Source organism: Schistocerca cancellata, chromosome 4 (assembly GCF_023864275.1).
Source record: "Schistocerca cancellata isolate TAMUIC-IGC-003103 chromosome 4, iqSchCanc2.1, whole genome shotgun sequence".
Taxonomy (NCBI): Eukaryota; Metazoa; Arthropoda; class Insecta; order Orthoptera; family Acrididae; genus Schistocerca; species Schistocerca cancellata.
The window spans coordinates 364,602,150-364,622,652 of NC_064629.1; the positions used below are offsets into that span (position 1 = coordinate 364,602,150).

At 39.0% G+C, this 20,503-nt stretch overlaps 1 protein-coding gene across 5 annotated transcripts in view; it reads left to right on the plus strand.

The window, feature by feature from the left end:
* Window positions 1-20,503, plus strand: part of LOC126184650 (Bardet-Biedl syndrome 2 protein homolog) — a 183,716-nt gene that overhangs the window by 11,499 nt on the left and 151,714 nt on the right. For 4 of the 5 annotated variants that reach the window (XR_007536856.1, XR_007536857.1, XM_049927126.1 and 1 more), the window contains exon 2: window positions 7,574-7,682. The exons of the other annotated variant lie outside the window; for it this stretch is intronic. The gene's annotated coding sequence lies outside the window, so the exon portion shown is untranslated. The remainder of the gene's footprint in view (window positions 1-7,573; window positions 7,683-20,503) is intronic. 5 annotated transcript variants of the gene reach the window in all.

Consider the following 20,503-nt stretch of genomic DNA (forward strand, 5'->3'; position numbering starts at 1 on the left):
ACAGCCATTGTTCACTTGCTGTGGCACTGTCATGTTCCTCTGTGTGTGCTTGGCACTCTTGACCACCTATTGCTATGTTGGAGATCTGAATGGCTGCTGTCACTGTAACTGTCACTGCCTCCATTGTGGTAATGCTACTGTTCTGTGAGTGCAAAAATCTGATAAACTACAAGTAACCTGTGCTCTCGTGTATCGCCTTCTAAAGAAATCTTGTAAACTTCTATGTGTGCAAGCAATTTATTTTACCATATAGTCCACAGTGTTAGTGCTGAATCAATTAACTCATGTAGATGCCTCCAGAACTGGAACAGCATTCTGCCATCCAACTTCTCGTAATAAACCACCCACCATGTCTGTTGCTTAGGTGATATGGACAAACATTGTTATGAAGCAGCCTTAGCTATGTCAAATTTGCCCATGGCTGGAGGAGGTAGATGGTTCAAATGGCTCTGAGCACTATGGGACTTAACATCTGTGGTCATCAGTCCCCTAGAACTTAGAACTACTTAAACCTAACTAACCTAAGGACATCACACACATCCATGCCCGAGGCAGGATTCGAACATGCGACTGTAGCAGTCGCGCGGTTCCAGACTGAGCGCCTAGAACCGCTAGGCCACCGCGGCCGGCGGAGGAGATAGAATCACATAGCTATGGGAATGCATTGTCACCAACACTCCATGATAGGACAGAAAACTTTGACAAACTGTTTACTGGATCATGACCAGTGAAAATATCTCTGCAATAGCAAATCATGTCTGTGGATATTCCACTTGAAATGGAGGTAACTTTGATGGTGAATATAGTGATGACAACACATTGTGGAAAAAATTTTCATATGGTGCTAGGTTATGTGGTCCAAGGGTGTCAGCATACAGGATCCCATTGATCATGCACGCCATGTGAGAAAAACTGAAATTCTTGTTGTATTACTTAGCAGGCTATGCTCCACATAATGGATTCAGTTGCACTGTTCCTGGTCCAGAAGCACAAGGGTATGGACTGGGGAGTTGTCATGTTGTTAAATTGTGTGGAAATCGGAATCAAGTCACATGAATGCTGTCATGTACCAGGGAAACCTGCTTTGTATTGTCTGTGGAGTCACTGGCCTATTTCATATCATTCACTACACAGTGATACACACTGAGACCACTCTGTTGCTAAAATGGTCCAAGCAACCTTTGTTTGATGGAGCAGTCCATAGTTCCAGTGCAGCACTCTGTTGTGAGTTTGGGATGTAACTGAAAAATCACCATGCTTGTCCTATAGGAAATTGGTTCGATGAGGTATCCAAAATAACACTCGTGGATGAGAGAATGCAATTTTGATACTTTTTTACAGTTAGTGCGGACAATCGCCCTGACACATTAGCTACAAGTCAGATACAAAGAACGGAGCAAATCACTCTTAAGTAGCGAAGAAGAAACATCACACCAAATAAAAATGGTCACTCTAAGGTTAATGAGAGATCGGATTAGAGTCTGTTTTCATGATGAGATGAGTCGTGTGGGTGTGAAACAAGTCAATAAAGTATAGCATAAAAAAAGAACATTTGAATATAATACTCACTTCTGTGCTCTTTTGTCACAAGATTGTCAAAATATATAAATACATTACAGTAAACTGGAACTGCTAATTTTATGGAATTAATACACTGTAAGGATCAAACATAGTTATGCTCATTTCATATGTATATCATACAGAAAATACGTAATCTTGGCTGTTGTGACCAAGTGAAACTGAAATCTAACGGACATTTTTACTTCAGCTAGTCTAACAGTTGCTGTTAAGATATGAATCTACAGAATATAAGGAGTTGCCTATCAAAAAGTCTTTCGAACTCTGTTTAAACTGTTCAAATAATGTACAGTTTAAACATGTGCAACTGATATCGATCAGTAAAAACTCCCCACATTTTTATCAACGACAAACATCACTAATTTTGCCCCTTTATTATTGTAACTAGTAGATTAATAATGTAGTGCAGTTAACTACATCCTAATAATGGTCAAATTTGTATCATATCAATGGAAAATTATGTTAACAATACCAGCAAGCATTCCAGTTTTATAACTTTCCTTCAACATCATTGGATGATCACATGTGTAGGTTAAGAATAACAGTGTCCCATATGAAAGCTTTTTATACTCAATATGAGTAAGTCAAGATCTGACATTACTTCCATACTATAAAAATACTGTAGTATTTTAAGGAAAGCCATTAAAATATCCAGAAGTATGCATGTCATGACAGAAACAAATAAAGCAGATAGTAAGATTAAAACTGTACGGGACATTGTCAACTAGGAGACAGGATAGCCAGTCAGTGTATGAGATTCTATAACAATTAAACTAAATGACAAGTGTTTTGACTGATAATTCACAAGCTGCAAGTACTTTTAACAATCACTTTCTAAATGTAGCAGTAAATAGAGGATTAAATGGTTCAATTGAAGAAGCAAGAGAATGTATTAAAAATTTCATTCCACAAAACCTTAAGCAACTAGAAGTAGCACCAACATCCTTCACTGAACTTAATATAATTATAAAAATTCTAAAAAACAAAAACTTGTGGGGGGTTGATGGATTTTCTGACACAATTCTGAAAAGTTGTTCCAACTTAATAAGCAATGTCATGAGTGATATAGGCAGTTGATCTTTGGCCTAGGGAATTTTTCAAGACAGGTTGCAATGTGCAATTATTGAACCACCTCATAAGAAAGGTGACAAGACAGTCTTAAACAATTATTGTGCAATTTCTTTGTGGATGTCTTTCCACAAAATATTTGGAAAAGTAATGTACTCAATAGTAGTTGCACACTTAAACAGAAACAACTTACTTAGCATATCACAGTTTGGTTTCCAGAAAGATTGCTTGACTGAGAATGACACTCAAGTTTCAAGGAATTAGTGGCTTTTCACACAGCTGGTCTGAATCGTAATTGACAAACAGAAAGTGAAAGGTTGTGCTAAATAACTCAGACAGTGTCAGAAAGCTTAAAAATTTTAGTGACTGGGATAAAAATCATGAAGGGAGTCTCACAGGGTACAGTTTTGGGTCCACTCATATTCCTTGTATATGTGAATGACCTTCCACTTAACATTCAACAAGCAAAATTGGTACTTTTTGAAGGTGATACTAGTGTTGTTGTAAATCCTACTTGAGAGAAAGCAACAGAAGAATTAGAAAATGATATTTTCCAATGAATTATTAAGTGATTCTCTGAAAATGGACTCTCCCTATCTCCCTTAAATAAATAAATAAAAAAAACACTACATTCAGTTCTGTATAAAAAATAGTCATACCAACAACTGATGTAGCACATGAACAGGAACCAGTAAGTAGGGTAGAATGCCCCAAATTTTTGGGTGTACGCATTGATGAAAACTTGAACTGGACCAAGCATATTACTAAGCTTCTCAAACAATTAAGTTCAACTACTTTTGCTCTTCAGCTAATTGCTAATCTTGGAAACAGATATATCAGCCTCCTGACATATTTTGCTAATTTCCACTCAGTGTCACATGGGAAAATTTTCTGGGGCAACTCATCACTTACAAAGAAAGTATCGATTGCACAAAAGCAAGCAGTAAGAGTAATGTGTGGTGGCCATGCACAAATATCGTGTATGTACCTTTTCAAGGAGATAGGCATTTTAACTGCGCCATCACTTCTACATATTTTCACTAATGAAGTTTGTCGTAAACAATCCATCACAATTTAAGAACTACAACAGTAGAGAGAAAAATGACCTTTATTATACATTTTGATATCCTGTAAACTGACTTGAGCCACTTCATTTTGATAAAATAATCATTCAAATGATTATCTGTAGAACATGAAACTAACTAACTAACTAGTATGTTTGTAATCGGTAAACCTTACCAGTTTGGAACTATCCTTTGTGATGCTTTATGGCTTACTACTCTTTGTAATGCTTTATATTTGCATCCATTTTATTCACTCTGGTGGTGTAATAGCTAGTTCACTACTTGTAGAATGACAGTACCAGAATAACAGTAAATGGAGCAGAAATATAACCTACCTTGTAACGAAGGCTTATAAAGTGCAGTTACAGAAAAAGTGAAGTTTCCTAGAAGTACAGTACAGAAACCACAAAAAAAGTAAGGGGAAATAGGGACAAAGAAATAAAAATAGAGGAGTTAATTCATTCTATAGTTAGACTAAAATTCTCACAGTTTGGATTTTGGAAACAAATATTTCATTTGGCCCACTTGTGCCGTGCAACTGAGATCCAAGTGAATGGGGGCAGAACTGACAGAGAAATAAGATTGACACATAAATCAGGCCAAGAGTTTTGATGCAGTATTACAAATAGTGTACTTCCTTATATTTAATAAATAACAACTTGAATTTGTCTTTGATACAAGTAGCCCCTTTTGCTATATTTATCTGTTTAAAATTGATTAATAGCACTGATGCTGGTGTTTTCCCTGCAATGATAAGTACTGGAATTCTGGGTTCCACATAGATCATACATAACTCTTTGCTAAAAGATGGTAAGGTGCAGAAACACTTTCCTTGCCATAGCCAGTCTACATTTTATATCCTCTCTACTTCAACCATCATCAGTTATTTATTTAGCTCCCCAAATAGCAAAACACGTCTACTATAAATGTCTCATTTGCTAAAGTAATTCTCACAGCATCACCTGATTTAATTTGACTACATCGATTATCCTCGTTTTACTCTGGTTGATGTTCATCTTATATCTTCCTTTCAAGACACTGTCCATTCCGTTCAGCTGCTCTTTCAGGTCCTTTGCTGTCTCTGACAGAATTACAATGTCATCGGCAAACCTCAAAGTTTTTATTTCTTCTCCATGGATTTTAATTCCTATTCCAAATTTTTCTTTTGTTTTCTTTACTGGTTGATCGAGATACAGATTGAATAACATCGGATTGGGGCTAGGCTACAACCCTGTCTCACACCCTTCTCAACCAAAGCTCCCCTTTGATGTCCCTTGACTCTTATAATTGCCATCTGGTTTCTGTACAAATTCACTCCCTGTATTTTACCCCTACCACCTTCAGAATTTGAAGGAGAGTATCCCAGTCAACATTGTCAAAAGCTTTCTCTAAATCTACAAATGCTAGGAACGTAGGTTTGCCTTTCCTTAATCCATCTTCTTAAATAAGTTGTAGGGTCAGTATTGCCTCACGTGTTCCAACGTTGGCTCCTACCAGTTTTTCCATTCGCCGGTACTGAATTCGGGTTAGTATTTTTCAGCCATGACGTATTAAACTGATAGTTCAGTAACTTCCACACCTGTCAAAACCTGCTTTCTTTGGGATTGGAATTATTATATTCTTCTTGAAGTCTGAGGGTATTTCTCCTGTCTCATACATCTTGCTCACCAGATGGTAGAGTTTTGTCATGGCTGGCTCTCCTGAGGCTGTGAGGAGTTCTGGTGTCTACTCCCGGCACCTTATTTTGACTTGCATCTTCATCTATGTCTTCTTCAGTTTCCATAATATTGCCATCAAGTACATCGCTTGTGCAGACCCTCTATATACTCCTTCCACCTTTCTGCTTTTCCTTCTTTGCATAGGACTGGTTTTCCATCTGAGCTCTTGATATTCATGCAAGTGGTTCTCTTTTCTCCAAGGATGTCTTTAATTTTCCTGTAGGCAGTGTCTATCTTATCCCTAATGATATATGCCTCCACATCCTTGCATTTGTCCTCTAGCCATGCCTGCTTAGCCATTTTGCACTTCCTGTCGATCTCATTTTTGAGACGTTTGTATTCCTTTTCACCTGCTTCATTTACTGCATTTTTATATTTTCTCCTTTCACCAATTAAATTCAATATCTCTTGTTAACTAAGGATTTCTACTAGCCCTCACCTTTTTACCTACTTGATCCTCTGCTGCCTTCACTATTTCATCTGTCAAAGCTACCCATTCTTCTTCTACTGCATTTCTTTTTCCTGTTCCTGTCAATCGTTCCCCAATGCTCTCTATGAAACTCTGTACAGCCTCTGGTTCTTTCAGTTTATCCAGGCTCCATCTCATTAAATTCCCACCTTTTTGCAGTTTCTTCAGTTTTAATCTGCAATTCATTACCAGTAAATTGTGGTCAGAGTCCACATCTGCCCCTGGAAATGTTTTACAATTTAAAATCTGGTTCCTGAATCTCTGTCTTACCATTATATAATCTGTCTGAAATCTTCCAGTGTCTCCAGGCCTCTTCCACATATACAACCTTCTTTCATGATTCTTAAACCAAGTGTTAGCTATGACTAGGTTATGCTTTGTGCAGAGTTCTACCAGCCAGCTTCCTCTTTCATTCCTTACCCCCAGTCCATATTGACCTGCTACTTTTCCTTGTCTTCCTTTTCCTACTGTTGAATTCCAGTTCCCCATGACTTAAATTTTCACCTCCCTTAACTATCTGAATAATTTCTTTTATCACATCATACATTTCTTCAATCTCTTCATCATCTGCAGAGCTAGTTGGCATATAAACTTGTACTACTCTGGTAGGTGTGGGCTTTGTGTCTATCTTGGCTACAATAATGCATTCACTATGCTGTTCATAGTAGCTTATCCGTGTTCCTATTTTTTTATTCATTATTGAACCAACTGCTGCATTACTCCTATTTGATTTTGTATTTATTACCCTGTAGTCACCTGACCAGAAGTCTTGTTCATCCTACCACCGAACTTCACTAATTCCCACTATGTCTAATTTTAACCTATCCATTTCCCTTTTTAAATTTTCTAACCTAACTGCCCGATTAAGAGATCTGACATTCTACCCACTGATGAGCACTACTTTGATTAAAAATGCACTATGTTATAAACAGAATGATAAATGGCTGCACCACAAACAAATATGACTTGTCTCACAGAAAGACAAGGAGCAACTGAGGTCAAATGGACTGATTGTTGCTTGCCAGTTATGTTCAGCAACTGATGACAGTGATGTTGCAATGTTTTCATTTATTTACAAGTTTCAATTATGCTACTGTAATCACACAGAATGCTTTATCGCTGTGAGCTGGTGGTTAGCTGCACGGATAAATGTGACACATTACATTCTTCCAAAAATCAGTTAGTTAATAAAATGAAATAAATTTTTCACACTTAAGATTAATTTGTCTGTCTAGAATAATTGATATTTAAATATGCTAATTTGAGACCTCTGCATCTGAGGCAGTGGGTGTCAGATATGACTGAACTTACTTAGAATGACTTGTTTTTTCATCACAGTAAGAAGTTATTTGGTTTCTGATTTATTTGTGTATCCATTCACAGAAAACCCATTAATATTTTGATTTTATTAGAACGCTTATAGCCCTAGGAATATTTTAACACCAAAACTAGGTTCTCAGCAGATTGGAGAAATGTGATATAAGTGTTTTTCAGTTTGTGATTTTATATGGAATGGCCCTGTAGAGAGAGAGAGAGAGAGAGAGAGAGAGAGAGAGAGAGAGAGAGAGAGAGCACAAATATTTGGGTAATCGTAATTTGTAAATTTTTTATTGGAATTGTTGCAGTATTTCCCTCAGTGCAGAAGTGTTAAATTCCACACGTCTTTCACATTTCAGATTTAATTTGGTGGTCTTCATGATTATGGAGACCGTTTATACCACCACTGTGTTCCATTCCAGTTGTGAAGCATAAAGAGTGGTGATGGTCATCTGCTATCTTATTTATGTGAGTTTATATTTAAATGCTGTTAATACATTTTTGTTTCATTGATAGTTATAGATAAGTAAGTGTGCAGTTATATGCTTCAGAAAGTATTCTGATTGTTGCATGTTATCAATTTGGGATTTGCCAACATTTTGGTTGTATGTTTGATACGCAGGTGCCAGATTGTGTGTATCATAGTGAAAGTTCGCTTACATTCCATTTGTAAGTTTGTCTGAAAGTGTGTTTCTGATTTGTAACCTTATACTTTAGAAAGGTCATGCAGTAAACCATGTACAATGATTTTGTTACAATTCTCCACCTGTTATCAAGCCAGGTGTAGTTGTGGTTGAGGCCATGGGCTCATATTCTGAATGAACATGGCTGAAATTTCCTTCCGTTCACAATGATTTTGAATTTTCACGATTTTTCTAAATCACTTCAGGTAAACGCCATGATAGTCTCATTAAGATCGCATGGTCAGTTTGCACTACCATCCTTGTCTAGTTGGACCTGTGCTGAGTCTCTAATGAAGATAATACTTGCCATATCTGTAGCATTCAGTAACCCACAAGTCATATTGCAAGCAGGCTTTTCTTGGCAGAGTACTGTTTGATGGTCCTGTGGAGGTTTCTGATCTAGAGGCTGGAGAGCTCAGGCAGTATTTCTATAACCATAAACTCCAGTGTGCTTCGGCGACCACCTTACAGATCATAAAGTGTGATGATCAAACATTGTGCATCACAGAAAATTGTGATCTTGGCCTAGTTACCTAGATAGCATAGATGGTGGACCCCCTCCCCCTTCAAGACATGCTGTGTGCCAATAGGATGGACAGCAAAACTCTTCTGTAGGTAACCTCTGGGACCTGTGTTACAAATCAGTTGTTAAACTTGTCCAGGGAAGGTGAAACTAAGTCTCTCTCTACCAAAAATCCTGCAGTGTGTTGGATGGGCTGTTGAAACTATTCCCAGGCACCTAAGAGTTTGACATTCCTCCTTCCTGATGTTAAGGATCAATTGTAAAGGGGTGTATACATACTGTGATTAAAAGAGAAAAAGTGGCATTTGATGTGGTGTCACCCTTCTATTTAAAAAAGTTATAGCATGTGTAACTATAAGCCTAAAGTTATTGACATGAATTTGGAATGTGGAGTTGCTTATGGAGAAGTCAGCAGTCACTCATATTGAAAGGCTTATTTAGTGAAAAAAAGTTAGGGAAATACTCAATTATTGTTGAAAAGGACAATTCTCTTAAGTTGGCCTCAATATTTTGTGAACTGACATAAGAATTATCTGATGAAGAGATGACTGATGTAAGAAACATTATTATTATTATTATTATTATTATTATTATTATTATTATTACTATTACTATTATTCATGAATGGCCCAATAGGACCATGCGAGGCACAATCCATCAATGCCACTTTTGATGGTTGGCCTTTCTTTGTGTCCGAATTTCTTTCATCCTTACACAATGAAGTCTCCTTCTTTCATCATTTTCTAATTTCCCTCTGACCAACTTTTCAAGCGAATATATTTTGCCTGAAAGTTTTTTTTTTATCTGTAACATCTGCCTTAGTTATACTGGCTACTTTAAGATCCCCCTTAATCACACTGATCTATTTAATTGGCTCAGTTTTGGCCTTACTTCTGTTTTTGTAGAATTCTTCTATTTGTTTTATCAACCTAGTGGGGGCCATTCTTTTAATGTGCCCATAAAATTTAAGTCTTCATTTTCTGATGTCACCATGTATGTCTGTGTATTCTTCTATTTCCTTACTACTTCTCAACCTGTAAGTTTCTCCATCAGTAATTTTGGGGCGTAATATTTTCCTAATAATCTTTCTGCCTTTCATTTGAATTTCTTCAATATCCCTCTTTCTGTTTGAAATTAAACTCTCTGCTCCATGAAGACATTCATGTTTGAAACCTAATAGTTTCTGATAAACTATACCACCTGTCCTATCTCTGTACTCCTCCTATCTTATCCTCTTAAAGCATGTTATGTATGCTGTGTGTTGTATTTTGTCCCATTGATTGGTGTTGTATTACCTTGACAGATCCTGTGTCATTGTGAATGATCCTTGGACAAATAAATAAATAAAATATCATCTCATATAACAGAGAGCAGCAAAATATCCAAAAAGCAGTGTACTGAAATGTCTTACTGCCAGCACTGACATAGGAAGAAAAACACCAAACAGATAAACTGTGTATCAAAAGCCATCAGACTATCATATGTTAATGTTCTCTGTCTAGTCTGATGAGGGCCTTTTCACAAAAGTAATGAAATGTGAAGTCCGCTGAAGCAAATCAACCAGCCCCCTCTGCTGCCACGTTGTTACAATCTTGGCTAGAAAAAAAGGGGGGGGAGCAGACAAAGGCAAAACTCTTCAGTCAGGTGGCTGTGCCACAACAGTGGAACCAAGATTGATTCAGGACCCATTGTTATAGGGAAGACTCTTGTGCCTTTGTTTTCAAAGGCATGTTTTAAAGTAATGTGATGTGTTTCACACCACCTCCCCACCATATCAATGACTTATTGCAAAAGGCAACTGCATTTATTATGATTTTTAATATGTCTGTTGTTCTTGAATATATCAAAACAGGGTTTGTTTATTTAAGAGTCTGGCCATACATATCAAAGCCAGTAAGGTGCTTAAAATGTCAGCATTTCTGATGATGCACTATGCTGGTCAGACAACTTGTTGAAATTGTGAAAAAGCTGTGCATGAGCTTGCTGCTGCATGTTCAGCTCCCCCCTCAAGTGTTATGGGAACTGTGCTATCTGAAACTGGGATTTTCTTGTTTCTTTGGAGGAGAAAAAGATTCAGGAAATGACCAAGTGAGTTCAGTACATTGTGTCCAATATTACTTGCAAACAAAGTGAAAAAGTTGCCACAAAAAGTTACTTTACTGACACAGACTATACAAATATTGAAAAAAGGAAAAGTATACCTGCAAATGCGCTTTTAGAAGTGCAGTATGCGTGAAACAAATTACCTGCTCCAAGAAGCTAATGAAGCCACTACTTACGAATAGTGAACAGCAAACCGCACTTATGTGAACAACAGTCAAAGACAAGTCCTCTAGGATTTGTTCAATAGTTACACCCCCACCTTTATCCCCAAAAATTAAGCACAGAATAAAAAGCAGAAAACATGAAAGCTGTCAGACCACTCAACACTAGTTTTATCAGACGGATATAATGACACTTCTGTGGGCACTACGGACTAAGAAGTGTGTGTGATGGAACCATTGAGTGCCTCATCCACCTTCTGGGTGTATTTTTTGACATCAAGAAGGCCCGTGGTACTACTTGGCAGCATATTATTTGTGGGCTGCTTCATGAATGTGGTTTCTGAGGATGTCTCCTTATATTTATGTGGTCCTTCCTCTCATCACACTATTTGAGACATGAGCTAGTGTCATCCTCTGTGACCGCTTTGAGCAGGAGAACAGTGTCCCTCAAGGTAATGTTTGAGGGGTGACTGTCTTAGCAGTAACTATTGATAGTATCACATCTGTTTTTAAATATCCTTTGCAGTGTTCTGTTTGTGTTCACGACTTCTCTTGTCTTTTGTTCCTTTTCAAGCCTTGCAACAACAACTTGTCAGTTGCAACTGACTCTTCGACGGCTGAATGAATGGGCCGAGAAGAAAGGTGTTAAATTCTCAACTGAAAAGTTTGTGTGCATCCTTTTTAACTGTTCTAGTTTGGTTTTACACTTTCTTCAGTTGTTGATGAGGGATGCTGTCCTTAATTTTAAAGACACGGTGAGGTTTCTGGACCTCACATTTGGCTTGAAACTTATGTGGTTGCCACACCTTAGGGACCTGAAAAGACACCCCCTGAAAGCACTAAGCATTTTAAAATGTCTTAGTCACAATTCATGGGGTTCAGCCAGAATTTGCCTCCTCCAGTTGTACAGAGCCCTCGATTATGGGTGCACGGTGTATGGGTCTGCAGGACCATCTTGTTTAAAGATGTTGGTCATGGTGAATCATGAAGGATTTAGGCTGGCTACTGAGGCCTTTCAGACCAGCTCCATGCTGAGCCTCTGTGTTGAGACAGGTGAGCCATCGCTTCACATCTGGTGATGACTCCTCATGGTGCCACAAGCCTGTAAAATACTGTCTACTACATACACACCTGCATACCATACTACTGCTTGGCCACCAAGAAATGCTGTTCCATACTTGACACTTAGCAGCTAGGTGCTATGGGATTCACATGAAAGATTGCCCTTCAGTGACAGGTGTGGCTGGTTTTAATGTTTTACACCAAGGTTGGAGCAGATTTCCACCTTGGCCTGGAACTATTGTAGACTTAATGCATTTTCAGAAAGAGTGCACTCCCACTTTCACATTTTAATCTCTGTTTATAATTTTAGATAGGCATCATGGTTGTACAGTAAGGTACACAGAGGACTTACAATGGGGGGACTCCCTTGGTTATTCAGTTGTATTCCCTGAACATGTATTCGGGATTCACCTTCCCCACACCTACACTGTCTTTTCTACAGAGCTTCATTTGATCCTGATGGCACTGAACAGTTGAAATGTCTTCAGGGAAAACAGTTTCTCATCTACTCTGATTCATTTAGTGCTCTAAAATCGTTGCAGCACATGTACCCAGCAGAGAAATTGGCCCAGCTCATACAGCAGTGGGGGAAGAAGGTGTCATTCTGCTGTGTACCAGGGCATGTGGGAATTCGGGGAAATGAACAGGCTGACAAAGATGCCAAGGAGGTCTGCAGGGAACATAATGTATCAGAATTCACCATTCTGCCACCGGCTGTCATTTCACTGGTGGGTTGCAGCTCCATATTGTTCTGAGGAGGAGTGGCAGGCAGTGACAGACAATAAGCTGTGGCGATCCTCATGCCGGCTGCTCCGGCAAGTTGTGCTCATCGTTGAGCACTATCCCCTAACATGTGGCTTTTTACTCCGGCACAAGGACCTGGGGATCTGTCTTCTATTTTATCTAATGTCAAGGCGAGTGTGCTTTTAAAATTTTTTGATATGTCTGGACACTGGCCTGAGCTTTTACGCTGGAGATTTTAGTGTGTTACAGATTTGCTGGCTTGGCCTCTTTTATTCTGGCAATCAGCCAGCCACAGGTAAATGCTGTCTTCTTTTATTTTTTTCTTAGCTTTTTCCATTTTTACCATGCGTTAGATCAGACAGCCTGATTTTGTGTGTGTGTGTGTGTGTGTGTGTGTGTGTGTGTGTGTGTGTTGTGTGTAAGTGGTTAGGACTTTCTTTACATTTTTATTCACAGTTCTCATTTTAGTAATTTTACAGTCTTCCTCCCCACCTGTCTCATTACATTTTTGTGTGGGTACTAAAGACCTTGCTGTTGTGTATCCACAACCTTATCATCATCACCATCACCATCACCACCACCACCACCACCACCACCACCACCACATATCACTATGAATCCAGTTACCATGTGGAGCAATCATAGAAAGGAAGACACCAATATGAAATACCAGCAGAACCAGTCAGATTAATGGTGTGTTTCCAGGAGTTCAACCAAGTTGTTCCCATTTTATGCACAATATTTCAACAACCAATCCAGTCAGCTTATTCAGGTGCTACATGTTGTGCTTTTATGTGTACTTGTTGCCTGGACTCCGACTAGACTGAAAACCATTCATGGTCTCGTGCTATTTACAGTAGAGTTTGACTCATATTGGCCACTGTGCCCTTTGATACTCTTTTGTTTATCAGAGCCTGCACTGATATTTCTCAAAACACATGCTCTGTCAGTGTTTCCCTCCTCTGGTGGGTGGTACTGCTGGTGAGATCTTAATAAATTGAGTGCCAGACCCCAAGCCTTGTTTAAAATGAAACCTGAGTCCTGATTTATTAGGTTTTTCATACATCTTTATTTCGATAGACTCCTTAATTACACTGTCCCAGAAATGTGGCAGTTGCACCACAATAGGGTCTCCTCATATTTCTATTAGAGCAGTCAAGGAGAGATGCAAGGAATATCAGTGACACACACGACTAAACAACAAAGCAAAGCAGATGTTGCTGAGCAGTACATTGAATATAATCATGAAATTAAATAAGAAGAGACTATTACTGTGGTGGAAATGCCGAATTTCCTGGATGACATATTTAAGGAGTCTTTCAAAGTGATGATGTGTGAAAACCTCACAAATAAGAACAGAGGGTCAACTCAAATAAGGCTTGGGATGCAGCACTCAATTCATTAAGATCTCGCTAGCCATCACGTCCACCCGAGCTGGCGAAAGATGTGATGATTTAAGTTTCATCGAATTTCAGTGTGGACTCTGAAAAACAAAAGACCAGCAAGGCCATGGTGGGTATCGGGAGTCAAACTCTGCTGTAACTAGTGGCGTGAAAGTAACAATAGTTCAGTCTAGTTGGAATCTAGGCAGCAGGTACACACAACAGCACAACTCGCAGCACCTGAAAGGAGTGTGTCGTTTATATTGTCGGGTAAATACTGTAATAGTAAAAATGTCAAATCATTAAATATTTTATTTTGTTTTAAATTTCAGGCTGTTGCATTTAGCATGTCAGCACGCTTTCAAAGCTATTGGTTGATTGACAGGTTTGAAGTTTTGGAAGTAACACACTCTTTCTTAAAAAGATGTTCAACAATAGCGAACCAGCCAGAAAAATTGTACTGCAGCAAAGTAAAATTGCATACTCAATTCTTTATGAGATTACACTTTATAATAAAGGTAGACTGAGGGATTCTATAACTTCTTGTAATGATTTTGTTATAGGATTTGATAAGTCTCTCAGTAAAGTTTGTCAATAAACTCAAATAGATATAAATGTCAGATTGTGGAGCCATGAAAAAAAAAATGAAGTTTGTACACAATACTTAACATTTACTTTTCTCTGTCATACAAGAGCTTTTGACCTCGCCCCGTCATTCAAGAAAATGCTTCTACTTCTTATATACCTTCATGAAATTTTACAAATCTCATTTGATGGACCAAATGTAAATCATAAATTTTTCAGAGATGTATTGCCAAAAGATTTGGGATATCCCATAAGTTTTTGGTAAGTGTGCTTCCCAAGGACCACAAATGACAGATTAATTTTGTTGTAAATATACTTCCCAAGCCACTTCCAGAAACTACTTTGGTGGTGACCATACATCCGTATAATCATTAAAACACCACTGTTTAGTGGGATAGATACTTCCCACAGTTCTGAAGGCTAAAATTCACAACAAAGAGAAACTATAGCTGGTGCAGCGGACTGCCACTAGATTCCAGGAGTGTACAGTGGTGGTAAAACATGTTCCCTCAACTGCTGTAAAGAAATACATTTAGTTGGAAGTACTCGTATATCCCCCACGGCCTGTGAAAGGGTTAAACAAATGTAATTTTTGTGTGTTTTATATCAGATTTTATTATTGACAGTTAGAAAACAATTGAAACTTTGTCTTCATAATACAAATAAAATTTCAGAATCAGGGGAAGTATTACAAACTTTAATGGAAAACCTGGGAATATCAGAAAATTTTTGAATCATTTCTTTGTGGTCACCTTGCAGGAAGAGTTGGTACACTTCGAAGAGATACTCAGTAAAAGTGTATTTACAAAACGTCAGATTAAGAGAGCTGTGCTGATGAAAACACCATGCCAACCAAAGAAAGAATGAGAGGGAGGAGAGAGAAATTTTACAGACTTTCTACCATATGTGGAAAAAGATTGTTTAAAAATTGCCAGAATACTGAAGCAGCATAAAGTAGGTATGATCCTCCACCCACCGGCCAGGATGCCAGCTCTTTTGGGATGTCCTTTTACAGAAGACATGTTTATGAAATTTCTTGTCAGTATGATAAAAGTTACATAGGAGAAACAATGCGTACTGTACAAGAATGGTGCATTGAACACCAGACACTCACCCACCTTCTATGGACCAATAAATTTGTAGTGTTTGAACCTTAAGTTTCCTTTGGTAATTTCATAGACTATTGGAAAGCCAAGATACTGGCTAATGCCTCATCCTATTCTGATCTAGTGTGGAAATACAATTAACAGACAACTTGCTCAACTGAGATGAGGGTTTCCAGCTCAACAATTCATGGAAATCAGTAATTCATGTCTGTGCTCTCTCAAAAGAATTATTGTTCTGAGTCCATGCTCTGGCATTCAAATACATGCCATCAATTCCAATAATTAACCACATAGTTCGTAAGTGCTGTGGATTTGCCTACTCGGCACTTGTTAGATAGGATTTTATCTGTCTAAGAAAACTATCTGTCTCTGACACTCTTGTGCCAACTTCCTTATTTCTGGCATGCTCACATTTAAACCACAGATATTAATGTGTCAAGTGGTTTTGATTCAGTCTCTGACTCACCATGGAGATGGCTGTATGATTATCAACCAAATTATCAGAAAAAATATTGCTGTCCTCGATTCACATCTGAAACTTGATGGATTAACACATCTGGGGACATCACCAAACAGTAACAGATCAGTCTGCAGTCCATACCCAGTCTTTGTGTTGAAGCTGGGGAGCCACTGATTACCTTCTTGTGGCAGCTCCTCGTAGTGCATCAAGTGTGCAGGTTCTTTACAGTTCCATAATTATCAGTGTACCTCATCATTGTTCATCCTGGTACGGATTTTTTTCTTTTTCTTTTTTCATTAAGTCTGGGTTTATTTAGGAACTGTGCAGAATGTGATACAGTGGCAACTGGTGTGGAGAAGACACCAATGCTAACCCAGGGTTGGAGCCAACTGCTACCCTGGTTACTAAATAAACCCGAAATTACTGAGATGTGGGAGTGTTGCTACTCCTGGACAGTTCTTTAACTCTACCATTTTTGAAATTTTAACTCATTCAGATACTTTGTTTATATCATTATTTTCCTATGATTGTGTGGAAAATGTTGGCATTTCCTTATCCGTCCTCTCAGTTAAAATAAAATTCTGCTGTAGTTTTCTAGATGATCTTTTAGGCATAACTGTATTCTGCATATGTTGCATATTTCGCAAAGAAATTTTAATATTTCTTCAATAGAGATCAATTTGTAACAGCAGTAAATTGATTTTGGAAAGTTCCTTGTCTGTACATGGCTCATTAATTAGTGAAACCAGCAAAATTTGACTGTGTCTTTCAGTTATGGAAATTGAAATTACTAATTTTCCATATTCTTCAGCTGTGTGTCCTATGTGAACAAAAATTATGCATCGAACTCAAGTTAGAAATTTTGATTTGTTTCACTGTTTTTTGCTTGTGGTGCATGATTAATGTTTAGTTGCTAGTCAGGTGGTTACATTGTAAATTAAATTGTCTACCTATCTCGTTGCACAACTATTACAGATAGTTTGTGGATTTCATTCAGGTGGTGGTTGTATCTTCCACAACTTGCTTGCTTATCATATTTGTGTATTGTCAGAAAGAGGCATTGGAATGAAACATTGGTATTCTTGCATGATTTAACTCTTTACGGCATATATGTTACTGACATATTTGTCCTTGTGATTATTTGAGACAAATGTCATAGGTCATAGGAACAGTCAGCATATGCTGTTGTATTCATCACTCATCTACATCTACATCTATACTCCGCGAGCCACCTTACGGTGTGTGGCGGAGGGTACTTATTGTACCACTATCTGATCCCCCCTTCCCTGTTCCATTCACGAATTGTGCGTGGGAAGAACGACTGCTTGTAAGTCTCCGTATTTGCTCTAATTTCTCGGATCTTTTCGTTGTGATCATTACGCGAGATATATGTGGGCGGTAGTAATATGTTGCCCATCTCTTCCTGGAATGTGCTCTCTCGTAATTTCGATAATAAACCTCTCCGTATTGCGTAACGCCTTTCTTGAAGTGTCCGCCACTGGAGCTTGTTCAGCATCTCCGTAACGCTCTCGCGCTGACTAAATGTCCCCATGACGAATCGCGCTGCTTTTCGCTGGATCATGTCTATCTCTTCTATTAATCCAACCTGGTAAGGGTCCCATACTGATGAGCAACACTCAAGAATTGGACAAACACGCGTTTTGTAAGCTACTTCTTTCGTCGATGAGTCACATTTTCTTAGAATTCTTCCTATGAATCTCAACCTGGCGCCTGCTTTTCCCACTATTTGTTTTATGTGATCATTCCACTTCAGATCGCTCCGGATGGTAACTCCTAAGTATTTTACGGTCGTTACCGCTTCCAATGATTTACCACCTATGGCATAATCGTACTGGAATGGATTTCTGCCCCTATGTATGCGCATTATATTACATTTATCTACGTTTAGGGAAAGCTGCCAGCTGTCGCACCATGCATTAATCCTCTGCAGGTCTTCCTGGAGTACGTACGAGTCTTCTGATGTTGCTACTATCTTGTAGACAACCGTGTCATCTGCAAATAGCCTCACGGAGCTACCGATGTTGTCAACTAAGTCATTTATGTATATTGTAAACAATAAAGGTCCTATCACGCTTCCTTGCGGTACTCCCGAAATTACCTCTACATCTGCAGATTTTGAACCGTTAAGAATGACATGTTGTGTTCTTTCTTCTAGGAAATCCTGAATCCAATCACAAACCTGGTCCGATATTCCGTAAGCTCGTATTTTTTTCACTAAACGTAAGTGCGGAACCGTATCAAATGCCTTCCTGAAGTCCAGGAATACGGCATCAATCTGCTCGCCAGTGTCTACGGCACTGTGAATTTCTTGGGCAAATAGGGCGAGCTGAGTTTCACATGATCTCTGTTTGCGGAATCCATGTTGGTTATGATGAAGGAGATTTGTATTATCTAAGAACGTCATAATACGAGAACACAAAACATGTTCCATTATTCTACAACAGATTGACGTAAGCGAAATAGGCCTATAATTATTCGCATCTGATTTATGACCCTTCTTGAAAATGGGAACGACCTGCGCTTTCTTCCAGTCGCTAGGTACTTTACGTTCTTCCAGCGATCTACGATAAATTGCTGATAGAAAGGGGGCAAGTTCTTTAGCATAATCACTGTAGAATCTTAAGGGTATCTCGTCTGGTCCGGATGCTTTTCCGCTACTAAGTGATAGCAGTTGTTTTTCAATTCGGATATCGTTTATTTCAAAATTTTCCATTTTGGCGTCCGTGCAACGGCTGAAGTCAGGGACCATGTTACGATTTTCCGCAGTGAAACAGTTTCGGAACACTGAATTCAGTATTTCTGCCTTTCTTCGGTCGTCCTCTGTTTCAGTGCCATCGTGGTCAACGAGTGACTGAATAGGGGATTTAGATCCGCTTACCGATTTTACATATGACCAAAACTTTTTAGGGTTCTTGTTTAGATTGTTTGCCAATGTTTTATGTTCGAATTCGTTGAATGCTTCTCTCATTGCTCACTTTACGCTCTTTTTCGCTTCGTTCAGCTTTTCCTTATCAGCTATGATTCGACTACTCTTAAACCTATGATAAAGCTTTCTTTGTTTCCGTAGTACCTTTCGTACATGATTGTTATACCACGGTGGATCTTTCCCCTCGCTTTGGACCTTAGTCGGTACGAACTTATCTAAGGCGTACTGGACAATGTTTCTGAATTTTTTCCATTTTTGTTCCACATCCTCTTCCTCAGAAATGAACGTTTGATGGTGGTCACTCAGATATTCTGCGATTTGTGCCCTATCACTCTTGTTAAGCAAATATATTTTCCTTCCTTTCTTGGCATTTCTTATTACACTTGTAGTCATTGATGCAACCACTGACTTATGATCACTGATACCCTCTTCTACATTCACGGAGTCGAAAAGTACCGGTCTATTTGTTGCTATGAGGTCTAAAACGTTAGCTTCACGAGTTGGTTCTCTAACTATCTGCTCGAAGTAATTCTCGGACAAGGCAGTCAGGATAATGTCACAAGAGTCTCTGTCCCTGGCTCCAGTTCTGATTGTGTGACTATCCCATTCTATACCTGGTAGATTGAAGTCTCCCCCTATTACAATAGTATGATCACGAAACTTCTTCACAACGTTCTGCAGGTTCTCTCTGAGGCGCTCAACTACTACGGTTGCTGATGCAGGTGGTCTATAGAAGCATCCGACTATCATATCTGACCCACCTTTGATACTTAGCTTAACCCAGATTATTTCACATTCGCATTCGCTAATAACTTCACTGGATATTATTGAATTCTTTACTCCTATAAATACTCCTCCACCATTGGCGTTTATCCTATCCTTGCGGTATATATTCCATTCTGTGTCTAGGATTTCGTTACTGTTCACTTCCGGTTTTAACCAACTTTCCGTTCCTAATACTATATGCGCACTATTTCCTTCAATAAGAGATACTAATTCAGGAACCTTGCCCTGGATACTCCTGCAGTTTACCAATATTACGTTAACTTTTCCTGTTTTTGGTCTCTGAGGACGGACGTTCTTTATCAACGATGATAATGTCCTCTCTGGTAAGCCGTCAGGTATTTTATCGTTTCGCCCAAGGGGGGGTCCCTCTAACCTAAAAAACCCCCGTGTGCACGCCACACGTACTCTGCTACCCTAGTAGCTGCTTCCGGTGTGTAGTGCACGCCTGACCTGTCTAGGGGGGCCCTACAGTTCTCCACCCAATAATGGAGGTCGATGAATTTGCAACCATTATAGTCGCAGAGTCGTCTGAGCCTCTGGTTTAGACCCTCCACACGGCTCCAAACCAGAGGACCGCGATCGACTCGGGGCACTATGCTGCAGATATTAAGCTCAGCTTGCACTCCGCGTGCGATGCTGGTTGTCTTCACCAAATCAGCCAGCCGCCGGAAGGAACCAAGGATGGCCTCAGAACCCAAGCGGCAGGCGTCATTCGTTCCGACGTACAGCCTACTTTATTAGCGTAGC